Raw genomic sequence first — 21,104 nt, forward strand, 5'->3', positions numbered from 1 at the left:
AATAAAATATAAAATATTTTTATAATAGTTTTCTGCTATCACTAGAATACATTCAGAACATGTTTCATTTGTTCCTGTAGCCTACCATTACCATTTTACATTCACACATTTTACATTATTTGCATTCGAGGCTTCTGATTAGGTGGCAATGACGTCAATGGTAATGCATCTCTATTCATTCCAATTCCATGCCGTGTTAAATGTGTTATATGGCATTGTGTGATTGATTGCGCCTCTATCAGCTTTAGAAACTGGAGACAATAACAGCTATAGTCGATACTAACACAAGCTCCATTTCAGTTTTTGAAGTAACATACAAAATGTTTGCAGTCACTTGATTTAGATCCACTCAAATGATTGGTCTTATAAAATCTAAGTAAGGTAAACATCATATCAAGATAATATTTATTTTAGGCTAATATCAATTTTACTAAATAAAAAATATATACTTTTGTGCTTTTTTTTACGTATTAGGTGAACTTTAAACAAAAATCTATCAATAGAACACTTTTCACAACTAAGAAAATTCACTTCTTTCATTTCACAATTCACTTCAGTTCAATCAGACAGGCTCTCCCTTACACGTAGGCCTACCCCCACGCCAGTAGGGGGAAGACAGCGCCTCTGCTTTCAGGTGATCGATTGAAGTCTTGTCCTGACTTCCGTAAACGGGCTCTGTTTGAATTCCGTGATTCTTGAACGCCGCTGGAAGAAGTCTTGGAATGGATTACACTCGTCTTGAATTCGATCTCACGAAAGTAAGTGAAATATGTTACAGTTTCATGATGTAGGCCTAGTGGTTGTAATGCAAGAGTTTGAGGTTTAACCTTAAGCCCTTTCACTTGTAGGGCTTTGTTATATTCCGATTCTGCCAAGTTTGTAATTTACCAGAGCACATTGCTCGTTCGTCTTTGTTTGAGCTGTTCTCAACGTGTTATGTTTTGCAGCATTGTATGTTTTGTGTCATCGTGTTAACCTGCTCACGTTGATGTTACAAATAATAGCACTAGGCTACCGTTTCTTTTAATTAGTTTTAGTGTACAGTCAGTCCTTTTAGTCAGTCAGTAAGTCACTCGGCAGCAGTGGTGTAGGCTAGTGGATATAGGCCTACTGTAAGTAGCTGGATCTAGGCTACTGTGATGTAGGCTAGTTAGCTGTAGTGGGTAGGCTATACTGTGATCAACCCCAAATTAATCCTAGTCTATTTTAAGTGGGTATACTGAGATGGTGATGCTTTTTAAGTTGGTATAACCTACTGAACAGTCCTGCATATGTAGGCTACACTAGAGCCATAGAGATGGCTATAGATAATGTCAGAGAATGTCTAATAATCTGACTCTGATAATGTATAGGCTACACTGTCGGCGGCCATTTTGTAACACAGTTGATCGGATAGACGATTCAAGTGAATAGACCTCTGAATTTTGCCTTCAAAAAGCTGAGATCCGGTAGCCTATCTTGCAATTTTTGCTATGGGAAAATAACATGGGGAGAGAATTATTGCACTCTCCCGGGGACGAAGAAGTCTGAAATGCAGACATTTTGCTCAACACACGTTTGTCCTCTGCCTTCGAGTGGTAGGCTAACTGTGATCTTCAACTGGCAGTTTTGGTTCCTTTTTGTAGGCGAACTTCAGAGGTCTGTTGGGAAGCATACAGGAAGGGGCGGAATGTGTGTAGTAGGCTATACACAGCTGCCATACTGGCTTTACAAACTAAGCCCATGCATTTCTATGGATGCTGTGTCTCCCCATTAGAAATTCTCTGGGCTACAATACAAAAATCAAGTCAAAAGCTGGGCCAAATATCCAGTCAAGAAAATCTGGTTGTGTACAGATGACTGATTGCTGCAATACTATCAATAATAGTTTTCTCTATATGGAAATACTGCTTTGCTCTACTACTGGCTCACAAAAACGTTGTTCTCTTAACGTAGATTCATACACCAAAGCTATGGAAAAATGTCAGCGGCTGATGGACACTTCTAGCATTGAGGCGGAAGAAGATGCGAGCGTCCACAAAAGGCAGTGCATGGTCACGTGATGGTAAGACCTCTTAAATACAGACTACATTATTTGCACAATTCAAATATTCTTTTTGCAATCAGTGCAGATTGTATGGTCTTTTATTTCAGATGAATCCGTTCCGCAAGCAAGAAAGCATTCCAGGATGGTGCGTGTGCCTGGAAGCCCTGTCTGTAAGTTAACATTTATACATGTATTATTAAAGAAAACCAGTTGAGTCATATTTCCTACCATGGAACTACTGACATTCATGTTTATTAACCTAGTGCATATCATGTTACTGTTCTGATGTATTTGTCTCTTCCTGCCTTTTATTAGGTCAGCAGATGTCACTGCCTCCACCACCTGCATGTGAGTTTTTCTTTTTAGCGATTGTTTAATGTAACAGCATAGGTTTATCTTTTGCAAATGTCATGTGCAAGAAACCTACCATAAATTAACTGACCAATATTCATATTTACTTTCTTTTTAGATGAGTCAACACCACACAGGCAACCAGCTCATTGCCCAGAGCTGGATGGGTCTATTATAACGCCTGCCACTTCATCTTGGGACCCAGTTGAAGGTACAGTGTCTTTGAATTTTCCATTTCCAAGTAAATACAATTTCATGACAAGGAACTTGAGAGTAAGTAACTTTTTTGTTGTTGTAAACAGCACAAGTGACTCATCACACAGAGGGAGGTGGCTTGGCCATGGAGACGGAAATAAGAGGTAAGAACACTCACTTAATTTGTTCACATATGCAGGTATATAATGTATTTAACAACTAAAACTAACACCATCCATTTTCCATAGCAATAAGGACAACCATTACCGCATGGCACAGCGAATGGACGCATTTGAGGAGAAGATGGATGAGCTGCTCGTGCTCTTAAGGAGCTCCCAGTCACCTCCCTCTGCTCCAGTCGATGACATATTGCTGTCGTCCTGCTCGACAGTCACTGAGCTGCAGGAGAGGAGGAACAAAATGCCCTCCCTCCAGGACTTGGGTGCCAGTTGAAGGTACAGCGGCTTTGAATTTTCCATTTCCAATTAAATGCAATTTCATGACAAGGGATTTGATTGTAACTTAACTTTTTTGGTTGTAAATAGCAGAACTCGTCACACAGAGGGAGGTGACTCCTCGCCCAGTCGGTCGCCCAGTGCTGGATGGGTCAACTTTGACTCGCCCTTCTTCACCTTGGGTGCCAGTTGAAGGTACAGCGGCTTTGAATTTTCCATTTCCAATTAAATGCAATTTCATGACAAGGGACTTCCCTGCGCTAAATGCTGCAGAGGCGGAGGACCTGATTGGGCTAGCACTGAAGTTTGCCCCACACAGACGGTAAATTGAAATTTGTTCATAACAATCAAAGGAATGGGAAAACTACTTTTTTGTGATCAGAAAAAAAAGGGTTGTTAGTAAGGCACTTTGTCTTGTTTTTTTCAACATGTTCATTCTTAGTATGACATCAAACTTTTTTTTTTCTTTTTAGGCAAGCTGAGGACTGATCTTGTTGAGACTCGACTCGGACTTGAAGGACTGGAGCTCTATTTTTTTTAAAAATTTTTTTAAAGCTTTTGTATTTTTTTTTGTTGTATTAAACCTTTTGTATTTTTCTTTAATTAAAGCTATAGTATTGTCTATCAAAGCTATAGTATTTTTTTGTATTACAGCAATTGTATTTTTTACACACAAAAACAACCACACACAGGAGCAGCTTCTTTCGCACTGTTATCACTCTGTGGATAAGTGGAGTCATCCCCACTTTGACCACACCTGCACATTACTTACTTTATCATTCCAATATACGTCTTGCACTCTACATTTGCACTATTACTTTGCACTCAACAGCCCACTCCATGTGTACTTGTATTGGTATTATGTCTTTGTATATTGTGTTGGTATCTGCCACAATGTATATTGTTGTCTATTGTACAGTGTGTCTATTTGTTGAATGTAGCACCTACCAAAGTCAAATGCCTTATGTTAATATACTTAGCTAACACTAAGTCTAATTTATATATTTATATATATATATATATATACACACAGTGAGGCCTTTTATATTGTTTTTTTTGTCTTTTGATAATTTTATATTATATAATTATATATTATATTAAAGTTATAAGTTCCATCGATTTTGCCTGTTCATTCTTTCCTGCTAATATATAATAATGCATTCCTGCTCGTGCTGTTTAAAGTAATTGGTATGCAAAGGTTGCAATGTTAGGGGAGGGTTCCCTAAAGATTGCAATATTTAGGGAAGGGAACGTTCCCTAAATGTTAGGGAACGTTATGGGAACAGTTAGGGAACGTTAGGGGAAGGTTTCTAAAGTTTGCAACGGTTAGGGAACGTTAGGGGAAGGTTTTTTAAAGTTTGCAACGGTTGGGGAACGTTAGGGGAAGGTTCTCTAAAGTTTGCAACCTTTAGATAATGTTAGGGGAACGTTCAGGGAACGTTTTATATAACCAAGAACTAACGTTTCCGGAACGTTCAGCAAACTTTCCATGGGAACCAAAACTTGCTCAAAAACTAACCTTAGGGTAACGTTTGGGAACCAAAAACTAACGTTTCCGAAACCAAAAACTATGGTTCCCAGAACGTTTTGGAAACCATAAATTGTTAGCTGGGAGCCTATTCTACGGCAAGACAGCGGGGGAAAGTTAAAATACGTGATAAACACGGAAAAAGTTGGCATGCATTGTTTCGGTCCCCATGCACAGGGATTATTTGTCATATTATTAATCACATATGATTATTTGTGAAATTGTGCAAACAGGCGCAACACATTTGAAAAGGAAGGACTGGTAGCATGCAAGCTCACGAAAGATTGATTTAAGAACGTTATCACAGTGTGTGGCCACTCATTGTTGCCAGCCACATTTGCTGTGTTAAATTAACATTATATTTTCCCAATGTGTTAGTTCACTGGGTTTTCTAACTATGATGGCCATTACAGGTACACCGATTCATAGTCGACGCATTGCAATGCATACGCGTCCTCTCAATTGAAAGTTTATGGAGCAGCCTGCGCTACTCCCCAGCTAACACACGACCAAATGGCAACGTTGCCTATAAGTTGCCATTTGGTCATGGCGACATTACTTTCTGGCAACGTTGTGGCAACATTGCCACAACGTTGCCTGCAGGAAGTTGCCATTAAGTAAACAAATTACGTTGCCACAACGTAGTGGCTTGGTAATTTTGATAACGTTGCCTCTTGGTAGTGTAAGTGACGTTGCCACAACGTTGCCTACAGGAAGTTGCCATTAAGTAAACAAATTACGTTGCCGCAACGTAGTGGCTTGGTAATTTTGATAACGTTGCCTCTTGGTACTGTGAGTGACGTTGCCACAACGTTGCCTACAGGAAGTTGCCATTAAGTAAACAAATTACGTTGCCGCAACGTAGTGGCTTGGTAATTTTGCTAACTTTGCCACTTGGTAACGCAAGTAATGTTGCGGCGACGAAGTGTTGTGGTCATTTACTTACCGTGATACGTCAAAGTTCAGAATTACACCATACGAGTATTAAAGGTTGTTTCCATATCCAGCACAAAGATTAGGTTTGAATGCTATGCTGGATATGACAATTTCTAGTTTAGAATTTGTATTTCCATTTTATAGTGAAAATAAAGGGCTCACCTTCAGACAGCAAAGCAAAACCCATAGGCTAACATGCTATAAAATAACAGATTTTTTTCTAAGTCAACTATCTTTGAGCCGGAAAAATTAACCACTGGTTTGTATTGTTTATTCACTACCTAGGGATGACTCAATTCCCACAGAAACTATTTGTGCTCAACTAGGATTAATCCAGAACTACATAACAATTCTCAGTTCCACAAACTCTGACCCAGTTGAAAAAATAGCAATGACATATATTCAGATACTGAATTGATGAAGCATTTATTTTAAATGCATATACAGGGACCACATAAATAAATCACAACGACAATTATTTCTATTAAAACAACATTTGAAGTCAAATTCATGCGTTTCACAGATTGAAGTGATGTACTAACAAACCACATTGCAGGGTAGGCATTAGTCAGCCAGTACAGAGCATGAAGGCCTTGGAGCGGCTGAGGTGGAGAGTAGCTAAAACAGTGACTGGTAATCAGAATCCAATCCTAATGTTAATGCTGTCTAGTGCAATTTTGACTAAGATCTCCCTCTTGTTATCCAATTACTGGCCACAATAACAGTCTTTTTCTCCCAAAAACTCCACAATACTCATTTTGTAATCAAACACAGAGAAATTACAGTAAAAAATATTGTGTCTGTATGAAAAATTGCAATGATAATACTCTGATGAGAGCACAAATGACAACATACTGCAATGTCATGAAGAATGGCCATGAAGATTATTTTTCCCGGTAACACTTTATTTTAATGTGTCGCTGTTACAGTGTACCTACCTAATTAGGTACAGTGGTACAACCTGTGTAACAACATGTACTATCAGGTACTATCATTGTACTTGCATTATGTATTTGTGGGTACCTACATATAGTTGTTACATTGTAATACTGAGTGCTTTTACAAAACTTTGCCAATTTGCCTAAATTTTCATCAGAGGCAAAGAGCTGACCTGAGACCTGCTGGATGGGGTAAATCTGGTCATGATAGATTTGATAAGTATAAGTATAAGTATATATACTTTTTTGATCCCGTGAGGGAAATTTGGTCTCTGCATTTAACCCAATCGGTGAATTAGTGAAACACAAACAGCACACAGTGAACACACAGTGAGGTGAAGCACACACTAATCCCGGCGCAGTGAGCTGCCTGCTTCAACGGCGGCGCTCGGGGAGCAGTGAGGGGTTAGGTGCCTTGCTCAAGGGCACTTCAGCCGCGGCCCACTGGTCGGGGCTCGAACCGGCAACCCTCCGGCTACAAGTCCAGAGTGCTAACCAGTGGGCCACGGCTGCCCAACTTTGATATACAAAGCATTCTTAGCTCCAGTCAAGGCCTCATTGTCTTCAGTGTACATGTAACAGCTGTGCTGCTACAACCTTGTTACTCTTTGATACAGTGGAATAAACCTATTAAGTCTACCAGTTAATTACTTACATGTACATATGACATGTATGTTATGTCTTCGATGTCTTGGAACAGGTCTACTAATTCACTACTTAGTACATATATCAACTGTGTTGGTACACACTTATTTCTCTTTGATACAGTGGCATAAACCCATTAAAATGAAGTTTACCAGTTAAGTACTTACAATTACATATTACATGTATGTTGTGTCATTGGTGTCTTGGAACATGTCTGCCATTACCCTACATACTGTAGTACATGTATCAACTGTGTTGGTACACATGTATTACTCTTTTGATACAGTGGAATAAACCCATTAAAATAAAGTGTACCAGTTAAGTACTTACATCTACATATATACATCCTGTCCATGATGTTATGCATCCTGTAATTGATGTGTTGAATCGTGTCTGCTGTTACACCACACAGTACATGTGAATTAGTAGACCTGTTCCAAGACAAGACCTGTTCCAGTTTATTCCACTGTATCAAAGAGTAACAAGGTTGTAGCAGCACAGCTGTTACATGTACACTGAAGACAATGAGGCCTTGACTGGAGCTAAGCATGCTTTGTATATCAAATCTATCATGACCCGATTTACCCCATCCAGCAGGTCTCAGGTCAGCTCTTTGCCTCTGATGAAAATTTAGGCAAATTGGCAAAGTTTTGTAAAAGCACTCAGTATTACAATGTAACAACTATATGTAGGTACCCACAAATACATTATGCAAGTACAATGATAGTACCTGATAGTACATGTTGTTACACAGGTTGTACCACTGTACCTAATTAGGTAAGTACACTGTAACAGCGACACATTAAAATAAAGTGTTACCTTTTTCCCTAACAGGAATCTTGATTGTACTTTGTTTCAGTCACCTCAAAACAGTCATTGATCTTGAATTTTAGTACTCCGACTAATGTTAAATACATGCTAAAAACCTTTATGTCAATCATGTCACAAATTCTATGCAAGTTCTGCAAAACACCAATGCTGTTGTGAGGTTTTTTTTTTTTTTTTTTTTTCCATTTCAGAGGACAGCTACTGGCACCTCAACAACCCCACACAGAGGGCAAAATAAAAAAAAGTTTATATTTTACAAAGGTCCAAGACCACCAAAAAAAGATGACTACACAGCATAAACTCACTTGCACACCATAAAACTCACCATGGTCCAAGGTCAAGCTAAGCCTTATAAACACAATTTTCCACAGACCTTCCAACAAAACACACAAAGTAGCACGCAGAGTAGCACTACATAGAAAGAAAGTAAACCCATCAAATGCTTCCACTTGAACAGGTAGACTAGGAATAATGGCCTGACAAGAAATGCGTTGAACAAGCTGGTGGCTGTATGGACAAGGCTTTTACTAATCACACTCGCAGGACATTTTGCCCAATTAACAGAACTAAGAGGCTATTTCAAAATACTATCGGAAACAACAAACAAAGACTGTGGTCGGCATCTCCGATTTAAAACAGTGATTCACAAGGCATATAAGGGACAGGGAAACACTAGACCCCAAAGGTAACTGCCCCCCAGTTTTCTATCAAGCTGACGTTGTCCTTTAAGCCACAGAGGGGCTGGTTCTGCTGTTGCAGCTGAGGGTTGTCAAGATGTCCTTTTGCCTCAAGTCGTCTTTAAAATGGTGGATCCCAGCATCTTCAGTTCGGTTCTTGGAAAAGAAAAAAAAAAGGTAAGAATGTCTTACTTTCTGTTCACATACATACATTATGCTGAGAAACAGTTTAATAAAATATCCAGCGAAATGAAAAAGTATGCGAGGGCAGCTATAAAAGAACAATTGTCTAGCTGGGTTTGACAAATTGGTCTTGTTTTTATGCCTGTAGCTCACAGATAAGTGTGACCAAGTAATCTCCATGCTTGGTCAAAGTTGGTTCAAAATAGAATAATAAACAGACTAAATTAACATATATATTTATTACTATATATTAATTTGTAAGACATTTCTTAATAAATACACTTGTTACCAAAAGCCTTCAACTTTAATAATTAATGATCACCACTTTTAAATTAATGTTACTGCCCCTTTAAGACGCCTTCCTAGCCACGAGCTAGTATGAGTTAGACGCTAGCAAGTTCACCTAACGGAAAAAACGAAAAGACGCAAAATCATTCATCATGGGACAACATACAGCACCGAACTATATAGGAATTAAACACCGTTCACGTCTTTTCTATCACCAAACCGAGTCTGTTCTATCACATCTAAGCGACAATTTCGTGGTGCTTTCAATAGTATGACAGTTTTGGTGAGTTTCACTTTATTTCCTAGTGTAGGCCAGGGGTCTCAAACACCCGGCCCGCGGGCCAAACCCGGCCCGCGTCCGGCCCAACTCCGGCCCACGACGTATGTCAAAATAATAACGTAATCCGGCCCTTGGGACTTTTTAATTGCGACAAACAACGATACTGATTAAAATAGACGATAGTTCCAAGTATGGTGACAAATCTCATTTGTACTCTGCTCCACTATGTGCTAGACATCCAGAGCTTCATTCAAACCCAGGAAATACTTGTTTTCAGGAAATACTTGTATTACACGCGAGAAACACAAAGACGTGCATTTGTAATGACGCGGAAGCGATGCAGGCCATATGTTGCATAAATTGAAGCAGAAATAGGCCTACACCAAATGTTGAAAAACGTTTACGTGTGATGAAGTCTTAGGTAGGCTATGTTATTCACCTATTCTAAATCTGAAGGAGAATATCCTTTTGGAGATTATGATCGATCGTCTATTGAATGGAGGTGCGTGTATACGACGGTCCACTAAGCATACCATGCTTATTTCGACCCTCTGCCCAACATAGCTTGTTGGTTGCAGTGGTAATCGTGATGATAGTGTCCGTAATGGACGTGGTACAGACAGCAGGGCTAGTAGAAATAGGGCTCTAAACTACAAAGTCACCCGCAATATGATGAAAACTTCTGGGTACTCAGATTACCCGCGATAGGAACTGATTTGACCAGAATACTTTATTGTAGGCCAGGCCTTGTGGTTTAGAAACCATATACATCTTAGGTGTTGGTACATCTTAGGTGTTTTCCTGTTAATTTGTTATGTGGGTAATATGAAAAAAGGAAAGTAAACCTGCTCAAATATGTTCATCCAGTATTTACTGAAAGGTGCAAAATTTGAGGTGCTTGCCATCCAGTAGCAAATTAGATGGGTAAATTTACCCCCTTCATAAACTTTTGTTTTACTCAAAGATTTTTACATTTACAGTAGGACTTTATCTCTGACCACTTTCAAGCCATGGCCTTTTGAAATTTTGATATAAAAATCCAATGGTGTTGCTTTCTTAACCCTGACGCCTATAGTTTGCCAGGTTTAAAAAAGTTATGAGAGGAAAATATTTTTATTTGGTGTGAAACACACACATACCTGTTTTTATGCTTTTCATTTGTTTTATAATTTGTATTAATATTTATTTTATCATTATTTTATTTATAAGCTAAGGTTGCTAGCACAGGTGTCTAAAACTAGATAAAAACACTTGCACTTTCTGTTTGCAGTTTTGTGTGGTATTTGAAAAAAAGAACATTGCATTTTCAGAAATAGCCGGCCCTCCAATCAGATGACATTGGCAGAATTGGCCCCCAGCTCATTTGAGTTTGAGACCCCTGGTGTAGGCTATCTGTAATAACGTGAGTTCAATGAAGATATTACAGAACATGCTAGCTGCTAACTGTATAAAACCATCACCATTACCCAAATACAGCTCAGTTATGTAAGTGTTTTTATTGTTTTCTGATGTTTTTATGTTAGAAAGGGAAATGTGTTTAAGATTATTCCCTATCTTTTGACATTTCGTGGATTATTTTACGGTTAAATACCGTTACGTTAATTTAGCGTTTTGTGAGACAGTTTGGTGTTGCCATGGCGATACAGTCAGTGGCGAGGGAAATGGCATGTACTAACGTTATTTACTGAGTGTTTAATTTACTTTTATGGCCTGTTGTGCAGGTGAGTTTATCAGTTTTCTTTCTATGATACAGACAGTTAGCTGTGCACTTCATCTCTCCCTGAGTGTTGGTGACACGCCCATTTTTGGGCCCATCCTGTGCGTTCATGGACTCGTATGCTTTCAGAAAAATAAAGTGTCTAATATCTGTAGCTGCTAAGCGTTTGCCTGAAATTTGATCACAAATTCAATCTTTTTACAGAAGCGGTCATGAAATGGAAGCCAGGGCTGGAAGAGGAGGTGGAGCTCCTGAGGTCTTAAAACATGCAGCCCACACCAAAAGTTTAAGGTGGGTTGAAACGAGAGAGGCAAATATCCCTATAAATCAATTATACGAACATGCCGACTATTAGGGAACAATTATCATATTTTTGTACACCACCTCAAAATGATATGCAGATCCATGCCCTACTTTTTAAGCTTGTTCACAAGACGTGGTTACTCGTCTTCATCTTCAAGCAATAACCTTGGCGGCTCGACACCATCTACACCAGTGTTTCTCAAAGTGTGGTCCGGGGACCACTGGTGGTCCGCAAGCTGACCCAAGTGGTCCGCGAGCAGACATGGTAAAATATAATATAGATGAGTTTTTTGCAATATTGAACCAAATTGTATGTAAATCCAGACAGTTCTGCAACACTGCTTATGTAAACTAAGCCAGTTTAAATTAATCTTCTGACACAATAAGCAAGGTGCAAATACAATATGCAAGGTGGTTCAGTGAGTAGGCCTACTGTGTAATATACTGTTGAAGTAGGTCTACTGTTTTTTTTTTTTTTAGCTAGGTGGTCCGTGAGGTTTTTTTTTATTGGTTAAGTGGTCCTTGGTCTGAAAACGTTTGAGCAACACTGATCTACACGACGCTGTTTTGTTTTTTTTAAAACCGGTTATTATTTTCCCCTGTCATGATTTATGTGCACAATGTATCAGCCTTTTGTGGCCAAGTTACTGAAGCACACCATTAACTTAACTTAGTTAAACATTAGCTAAGCTTACTACAACCTATGACTGACGCATGCTAATGTTTTCTCCAATAGTGCTCAGACCTAATGCAATACGTAGGCCTAAGCATTTGAAATTCCACATAAGTCACATACCTTGAAAATGAACTTTAGTACTTTAACAGCTGAATTGAAAACCAAATTGCATGTAGCCTCCTTATTTCATGCGACAGCTTAACAAACTGTTTCAACAATGTTTTGTCTTCTACGCGAATTAGGCCTAAATGTGAAGCCTCTGCACAGCCCGCGGCGCCATCGACTGGTCTGGCATATGCACTACAGTACTTTTAGCCGCTTTCACCTTTGTGTGCACGCAAGTTTTTTCCTTACTGGTAGGCCTATCGTTAAAGGTGTGAAAGCGGTAAGAGGAAATACATCCGATGGTTTTGTGTAGACATAGCCCAATTCTAGGCGAGACATCTTTGTGCAACAAGCTACAAAACTCCAAAACAATGAAGCTTATAGCCAAAAACGCATGAAATCATGGTTCACTAACATTACAGCTATTGCAGCAATGTAAACTGTAGGCCTACAGTTTAGCTGCAATATGCTGGTGAATCAACACAAAATTATCTCCATGTTTATAAAGTAACTGTCAGACGTCGTACATTAAATGTGCATACCATGTGCATACCATATACCGGATCGATCATACCGCGACTATTTCACTCTCACACTCGCGTTATATCAACGCATTTACAATCCTCAATAATGCTTCTAACGAGCACAGACTGATAACAGTATGAACTAAACTTAACAAAGGAGCTGTATCAATACTTACGGCCGGGTAGGCTATCTGAACGCACAGTTATAATAATAATATTAATACAGAAACACCATCCGCATCTCCAGTCCACTGCTCCGTTATTCCCGCGACTTGGTAGCCTACCGTCGGCGCCGTCATCCTCTCTAGGCTACAAGTGCAAGGGCGAAGGAATGACCCAGCAGCAGCAAAAAAAAGTCTAGCGTAACCAGCTATTGGCATATCTTATTTAAGTTTTGACAAATGTAAAATGACTGTTGACTGAATGTAAAATTAATATAAATGCACTCACCTGTTCTCTTTTATTTGTTCTTCACAGGGTCGGATGGAACAGCAGGTGGAAGACCATCCGCAAAATTGAATTTCCACATTATTTTAAATAAAATATAATTTGTTAGTGTACAGTTGTCTTTTCTTTTGAATAGGCTCAACATTAGCAACAGCCAGTCAAAATGCAGGTAAAATATGAATGTGGCTTGTCTAGGCTCTCTCAACTAGATTTTGTGCGTGGCAGTCATAAATTGATACTTGTTAGTGCAGCTGTCTTGAATGCTTGGGGTCAACATTAGCAACAGCCACCAGCCAGAATGCAGGTAAATGAATGTGACTAGATTTTGTGGATTCTATGGGCAAATGAGGACTGCACATGCAGATCCGCCCTAACGTGCTGGCGACATTATGGCAACCTTTCTCAGGAAGGTTGCTACAATGTCGCCAGTATGTCTTTTGGTTGCCGCGACGTGGCGGTTACGTGGAGGTTACGTGCGAGAAACGTTGCCAAGATATGTTATATTGCGGCAACGTTCGCGTCTTTCACCCGCATGTATCGGCAACGTTAGAACTTACGTGGCGGCAACGTATGTTTGATAATAAAGTTACGTAACCGCCACGTAACGGCGACGTAACTGTGTTAGCTGGGTCGTGCCTGTGCTTGCCCGCGTTTCGCTGTAGACCAAGCGATAGCGTAATAAGTCAATATTCCTCGGGAGAAATTAAGTATCTCTGTCTGTCTATCTACTTATCTGTTTATCTACCTGTTTGTCTGTCCGTCTGCCTCCCAGATAGCAAAACCACACTGGGGTGGATCTGGCCCACACCTACCATGCGACTCGATCCAGATCCATCTCACGGACATGGTCCAGCGTCCAAACGCACAACGGGCCAAAAGTGGTCAGGATTCGTTTCATGGCTCTGCACCGGAGATGGGTCAGCGCTGGCCCACTCAGAACTACATTTAAGAAATAACAAACGCAAAAGATGCCGGACGGAGCGGCGTAGTCGCCAGCGTACCCGTGACACCAAGACAGAACTACATTTAAGAAATAACAAACGCAAAAGATGCCGGACGGAGCGGCGTAGTCGCCAGCGTACCCGTGACACCAAAACATACAAGACAGACAACAAACAAATTAATAAATAAATAAAAATGAAAAATAAAAAGTAGTCCAATTTCCATCCGGCTGAAAATGTCCAAGGGCAATGATGACTCGCGTGAAACTGCGCACAGCTGTGTCTCCACAACCGATGCATGCAATGCCAACAAAGTTCTTCATCTCACTGGTAGTCTGGAGATAACATGAACGTTAGGCCTTGTTAGTCTGGAGATCACTGGAAGCATAACAGTCCGAAGTCATGGGCGATCTTGTAGATCAGCAACTCGGTGGACTTTTAACAGCGACGTAGTTGGTCCGTAATGCAGAGTCATTCAACGTTAACGTTAGTCTGCTCAATCCAGACTCCAGGCAGTTGGCATGGCAGCTCACTGGTCAGAAACATCTCGGCGGCCTCGGCAGATCTTTCGCAGAGTAGCTCCAGCTGCTGTCCCGATGTCTGGATGTCTGTGTCTGTTGCCTGGGGCGTCACTGGACACTTGCGTACCGCTCCTATGGAACAAGATTATACGTTAGTGTGCACTGTACTGTAGGGCATCCTATGGGCAGGCAATATCGGTTTACATTATGCTAAATATAATTTATTATTCACCCTTTCTTTATTTTCAATCAGTGATGAAATGTTGATCGGTAAAAAATAACCGAATGTGGGCTTAAACTAGGCTAATTGTATTGTTAGACCATGAAACATGACACCCTATCGTGAAGCATAGTCACATCGTATAAAAACCACAGGTAGGCCCTAAACGGTAAAAAAAAAAAAAAAAAGATCATCCAACAGCTCGGGCGCGCAAGTAATTTTCGGCTGGAATATTCTAACATACAACTAGGCTAAGTGTTAATAGAGCGGTTCCCATGGTAGGGAATACTTAATTCACAAGTGCACATTAAAGGAAATATTTTTAAAAAACTCCCTGCTCGAGATTCAGAGATCGTTTTATAGCCGGATAGAAAAGTATCACGTTTAAATGATAATCTTTTGACTGATTGATCCCGCTCGACACATAGATTAGGAAACTAGTTTTAATTGTAGCTCAGTTATCATATAGTTGCATCATTGATTGATTGTTCGTAACCTAGCATAGGCCTATAGGCTACTTAATGAATTATGTGTCACGAAATGCATTATAGAATCACAAAATCAGTATTGTGACCTGCTAAAATATATTTCGTGAGTCAGCAGTTTGCGGAATTAACTGGCCAGTGGGTAGCATTTAGAAGTGGCCACTTCATTCGCGCCTCCCGTTAATCACAGAGATCCGTGAAACAAAGGAAAGCCCTCTATTTGGACGGGCAAGTAGGCATAGGCCTATGCGCGCACTCCAGCGAGGCGAGTGATATGAGCTAGGCCTACAACAAGTCGCGATTTATTAGGCTATCCAATCGCTATATTGTTTTCATGAACATAACAGGAATCCACTTCATTCATTGTTTTAAATATCGTTGCTTAGCCTACACACGAGTTTGTCAGTTTCACTTGCACAGACGCGCATAGCTGTTGAATGCACACTCATTGCCAATCACTGCCGTTGCAAAGCCTCTGAATGCAGTCAGCAGCCCTGTTTACCGGCAATACTACAGCAGACTTAAGCTGCCACCTCGTGGCGAAAAATTGCAATATAGTTCACGCAGCTCTGTGAATGAAGTGTCCCTTCTAAATGGAACCACTGGCTAATCCATTCCGCAAACTGGTGACTCACGAAATGTATTTTAGCAGGTCACAAAACTGATTTCGTGATTTCAAAATCGGATATTTCAGGCAGTAAAAAGTCCCGGTAAGAACCAAACTAGATTTTGTTCAAATCTACACACCTATGGCTACTGAAAAATGTAAAATTCATTTAGCAAATGTTCTTTTGAAGTATTAAAAACATCGTTGTTTTAAGAATTTTCAAAGGAAATGATTGGTAATTAGCATGTTTACAATAGCTGCTAGCAGCAAATAGTGGCATAGGGCAAACAAAAACTTAAAGCAGAAACTTTCATAGTCCCATATTTCACACTATATTCACCATAATCACACAATTGACAACGAAATATAGTATTAAAAAGCAATATACGTACCCATGTTGGCATCCATCTTCTTATGTGCGCCAGTGCCGGTTTTTTACCCCCCACAACGTTTTTTTCCCACGATGGCAATACCATTGCTCCTGGATAGTGGACAGTTGCTAATGTATTTCTTTTAGTTATGTGGTGAATCTTCGATTTTAAGACAAGCCTATACTTTGTTAGTGAATTAACCATTTTTGTGTATGCTACTTGGGAGTGTTCAATTGTAAGATTTAACAAATCAGGATTTAATAAGGAAATTGGCAATGGGCACCCCCACAAAAGTTTTATTTGCTCTTTTCCAACGGTTTCTGGTGCCTGTGGCTGTAATCCGTGGTACTGATGAGGGCCAAATCAGCATCATGTTTCTCAAACGGACGGACCTCACTCACTTGGCGCATTCGGCTCTGTTTAGTAAACCAGCGTGAGAAATATGCATATTCTAGAACGTTAGCAACAAGTCCAAGTTTAGAGGTGGTCTGGGTCCGTATTACAGATGTGGGCCACATCAGTGAACTGTCTTTGTGGAAGCTTTGGTTCTGATGTGGTAAGTGGATCTGGGCCAAATCTGCTGACTGTTAGAAGAACAGCACTGCTTGGATTGGAATGCTAAGCTGAAAAGTCTAACTGGCACAGATCTGGTCCATAGCCAGAAACCGTGTGTAAGCTACGCCCGGATCTAGAGGCTTTTATGCGGATCCGGTCCAAAGGTAATTCCTATCTGGGCTGTCATCTCTATCTTACAATTAAGTCCAACTCGTTGTCCACAAGCATAGGCCTGCGGCCTAGTAGCTATGCCTACACCACCAAGAGCTTTTTTTAACAAATCTTTTTGTCAGTACAATTGTTGGTAGTACTGTATATTGACTGAGACAGCATAGGTCTGGGTCATGTGATAGTATAGTATACAAACCCTGAATGATGTAGGAAAGGGGGCACTAGTAGGGTGTGCAGATTCAGAAAACTCACATTAACATAGGGTGACCAGACGTCCCGGTTTAACCGGGACAGTCCCGATTTTGAGATGCGTGTCCCGAGTCCCGACAAAAGCCTGTCAGGACGCTAAAATGTCCCGGTTTACACCAACCACTATTAAAGTGTCCCGGTTTTTCAGAGATTAGATAGCCGGCATGGTCTTATAGCCCGATCATTAAAGGTCTCATCTCATCGTTTTTTCATTAATTTTGCCATGGTCTCTAGTATTAATGAATGCCCTTTGAGCCGGTTTTGGTGAAAAAAATGCTCTCCTGCGTCTATTTCATGCTGTTCTAGTTTGGTGGGGAAGGTGGGAGGGGAGGAACGACAGGATTTGCCTCTTGCTCATGAATATTCATGACATGTTAATGACCTCGCCTCTGATTGGCTAACAGTACTGTGACGCTCCCTCCAGTGCGTCCTCATCCGATTCTGCCTGTGCTATGCTCCATTTTCAACTTTACAGTGCTAAAACCTGGCTAAAACTCGAGTCAAAACTGTTGCACAAAATGTCTTCGGAGATACAACTTCATGTGTTTGATCCTAGTATCCGAGTAGGAAGAAGAACCGCTTCCTGATTGTTTGTCGGTGAACGTTGGTTTAATAGAATGGTAACAATTGCATGTCGGCTTAAAATTTCTCCTAAAAGGGGTAAATGTTTGTGGCAATCGTCATCTTGCATTCAAGTAATAAACAGTCGGAAATGTTTTAAAATAAAGACCTATTTCTTTGCAAAGACTTTTGATTGTGTAATCTTCCTAGTAGATATTTTACTTCACAACACAGGTTATAAGCACCCTAAATGCAGTTCAGCCACTGACCTAGCCTGCTAATTGTATGCTATCGGAATAGATAGTTATGGTTTGAATTCCATGATACTATCATTGAAAGACCACTTGGTCATAGCCCAATATATATATAGATCTAAATGCAAACACACTTACCTACTATATTTCGCTGGAATTGCACCAGAATGCCTACAGAATGTGTTGCCCCCTGCAGGTAACCCCCAGAACCTAGTCAACGTCAGCCGTTTCTCAGACGTAACCCCAGGCCTAGGCAGTTAAGACCCACGATACCCCCTTGGGGTTATTGTAGATAGCAGGGACCTACTGTCGAGTGAAGTCGCACGTCTTCCCTCTGCGGCGCAGATAACCTATTTACTCCTATTTTTAAATATCCCCCTTGGAAGTTGATCAGGCTTCCGTGGTGGATTTATTGAGATGTTTGTGAAATAAGGAGCGACTACGCCTAGGTCTCGAACAGTTGGCTAACGTGCGAAGATGTTTGACCCTAGAATTTATCTAGAGACACAGGTTATAGGCTACTTCTTGCTCAGGTTTTATAAGGATGGAGATTTTCTTACCGTCCTTCAGTATAAAGTCACGCTGACCCAAGTCATAGAAAAGACAGATGAATAACCACAGAAGAGACAAGTTATCTTACCCTCCTGCTGGAATTCGTAGAAAGACCAAGAAAAGACAAAAATACTGCTTAGAGAATTAGATGCCAAGGTTAAATGAGTTCTTTACTTTTCAGCACTTTGGTGATGTTACAAAATGCGGCGTAATATCCACTTGCAGGTTACAATGTTGTAAAAAATATAAAAAGAGTAAATCCACAAAATAGGAAAATAGTAAATCCACAAATGGAGAAGAGATTACAATAAAAATGGTAAATCCACAAAATAGGAAAATAGTAAATCCACTAATGGAAAAAAAGAGAATATAAGGAAAAAAAGTAAGTCCTCAAAAAAGGGAAAAAGTCAGCTGATTGTCTTCTGCAGTCACTCTCTGTCGGAGTAGCAGGTCTGATATCTGCAACAGGTTCCAAGGAGTTTCGGTCCGCGACTCAGCCTGGCACGACGTCCAACACTTTGCTTCTCAACGAATTTCGGAGGACGAATTCTGACAACCGCACGCGACATCATAAAGCAAAAACCCAACGAGTTGAAGGAAGGAAAAAAGAAGAAGCAGCCCCGATCGTTTAGTTCGACCCCTATTTATACTAGGTGAACTTGTCCTCCCCCACACATTCCTGAGACAAATCAATCCTATTTTCTCACGACAGTTTAGAACCTTCTAGAAGTTCCCACGAGGGCTGGGAATATAGCTGGGAATATTCTCACAATAGCTAATACATTCTAGAAGTCACTGATCTTACCCAACAATCTAAAACAGGGGTGTCAAACTCATTTTGGTTCAGGGGCCACATACAGCCCATCTGATCTCAAGTGGGCCGGACCAGTGAAATAATTGCAAAACATCCTTTGACAACTCCAAATCTCCAGCTTAGTTTTTTTCAGTAGGCTATGCTTTACCCTTCAGCCTACATTTGTAGCCTACAATGACAAGGGATATATTAGATTATTACACATTTATTCAGAGAGGCCAATGAAATTGAAATAAAATGCATTTCACTCTCATAAACAACTGGTTTATTTTTATAGTTGAGTGGATAGGCCTACATTTTTACATCTGACCACCTGAACCAACTCACCACACTAAACTCAAGTGGGAGCTATGAAGAAAGTTAACATCCTGCCTTAAAAATGTAAATGTGCAAATGTATGAAAAATAAAATGAATTTAACAAACATAAGTTAGCAGTGCATGAGCAATACGATCAACTGATACGATTAGGTTACATCAGTGTGAAGACTTACTCGTGTCAAGACGAATCAAGTCTACCTGCGACGAGTCCACCGAGCAAGGACACAAGCAAGGCACCTCTCAGATAAGTTTCACTCTTGTCTCACCTTGTCTTGTTAGCTGACAATCCTTCTAATAATGTGCCTTCAACATATCCCTGTATCCGGTCAGGTTAATAAGCGTACTGGTGTTGAAAGGCAACAATCAGTTCAGCAGGCTTGTCCTACTTTTTCTGTAGGGTTGTGGAATTGCCAATCTGCAGTGAATAAAGCGGACTTCATTCCTGCTCTGGCCTCACAGTTATCTCTTCAATTGCTTGCGCTTACAGAGACGTGGATTAGGCCGGAGAATACTGCCACGCCTGCAGCGTTGTCGACCAGTTATGCTTTTTCGCATACCAGTCGTTCGTCTGGTAGAGGAGGCGGGACAGGCTTTCTCGTCTCTGATGATTGGAGGTTTACACAGTTGCTGCCTGCTCAGGTCCACAACTCGTTTGAATATCATGCCATCATGATAACTGAACCATACAAATTATACTTGGTGGTTATTTATCGCCCTCCAGGACAACTTGGGAACTTTGTGAACGAGTTGGACATTCTACTGTCTGCTATTCCAATGGATGCATGCCCATTATTAATCCTTGGCGATTTTAATATTCATTTGGATAACTCGTCTGCAATTGACTTCCTGTCCTTACTCTCCTCATTTAATATCACACGTGTCCACAGTCCTCCTACTCACAAGGCTGGTAAAGATCTTGATTTAATTCTGGTACGTAACTGTAATACAGACAAAGTTTTGGTTAATCCATTACATGTATCGGATCATCACTTTATCAGATTCTCTGTGCGTCTCCTGGATAACCCAGCAGCTCCTCCTCCGATAATTTCGTTCCGGCGTAATCTCAGAAGCCTCTCAAGTGACCATTTTGCAACATTAGTAACATCTGCTTTACCTACTCCTAGCTCATTCTTGACACTTGAGGTTAATGACGCTACAAAGACTCTCTGCTCTACACTGGCATCTTGTCTGAATGCAGCATGTCCTCTTTCCTCAAGACCTACTCGTTCTAAACCTCGCCATCCATGGCTGACGAACAGTATAGTCTCAGTACGAAAGGAACTTAGAGCTGCTGAGAGGAAATGGCGTAAATCCAAAGATGGAAATGATCTTAGTAACTACCAGTCTTTGCTGTCATCCTTTTCATCCACTGTTACACTTGC

The 21,104-nt window shown here is 40.5% G+C and overlaps 1 long non-coding RNA gene across 3 annotated transcripts; it reads left to right on the forward strand.

The window, feature by feature from the left end:
* The first annotated feature begins 574 nt into the window (after window positions 1–574).
* LOC143121009 (uncharacterized) lies at window positions 575–3,929 on the forward strand. Of its 3 annotated transcripts, none has more exons than XR_012986349.1 (4): window positions 575–758; window positions 2,821–3,027; window positions 3,118–3,222; window positions 3,501–3,929. It is a non-coding gene; the product is annotated as an uncharacterized LOC143121009 (long non-coding RNA). The 3 variants fall into 3 exon arrangements; XR_012986348.1 differs by lacking the exon at window positions 575–758 and adding an exon at window positions 2,566–2,588; XR_012986347.1 differs by lacking the exon at window positions 575–758 and adding an exon at window positions 2,665–2,736.
* The last annotated feature ends 17,175 nt before the right edge of the window (window positions 3,930–21,104 follow it).

This window comes from Alosa pseudoharengus, unplaced genomic scaffold (assembly GCF_046254945.1).
Source record: "Alosa pseudoharengus isolate Yale_2024_CS ecotype anadromous, Long Island Sound unplaced genomic scaffold, YU_APseudo_1.1 YU_APseudo_1.1_scf_13, whole genome shotgun sequence".
NCBI lineage: Eukaryota > Metazoa > Chordata > Actinopteri > Clupeiformes > Clupeidae > Alosa > Alosa pseudoharengus.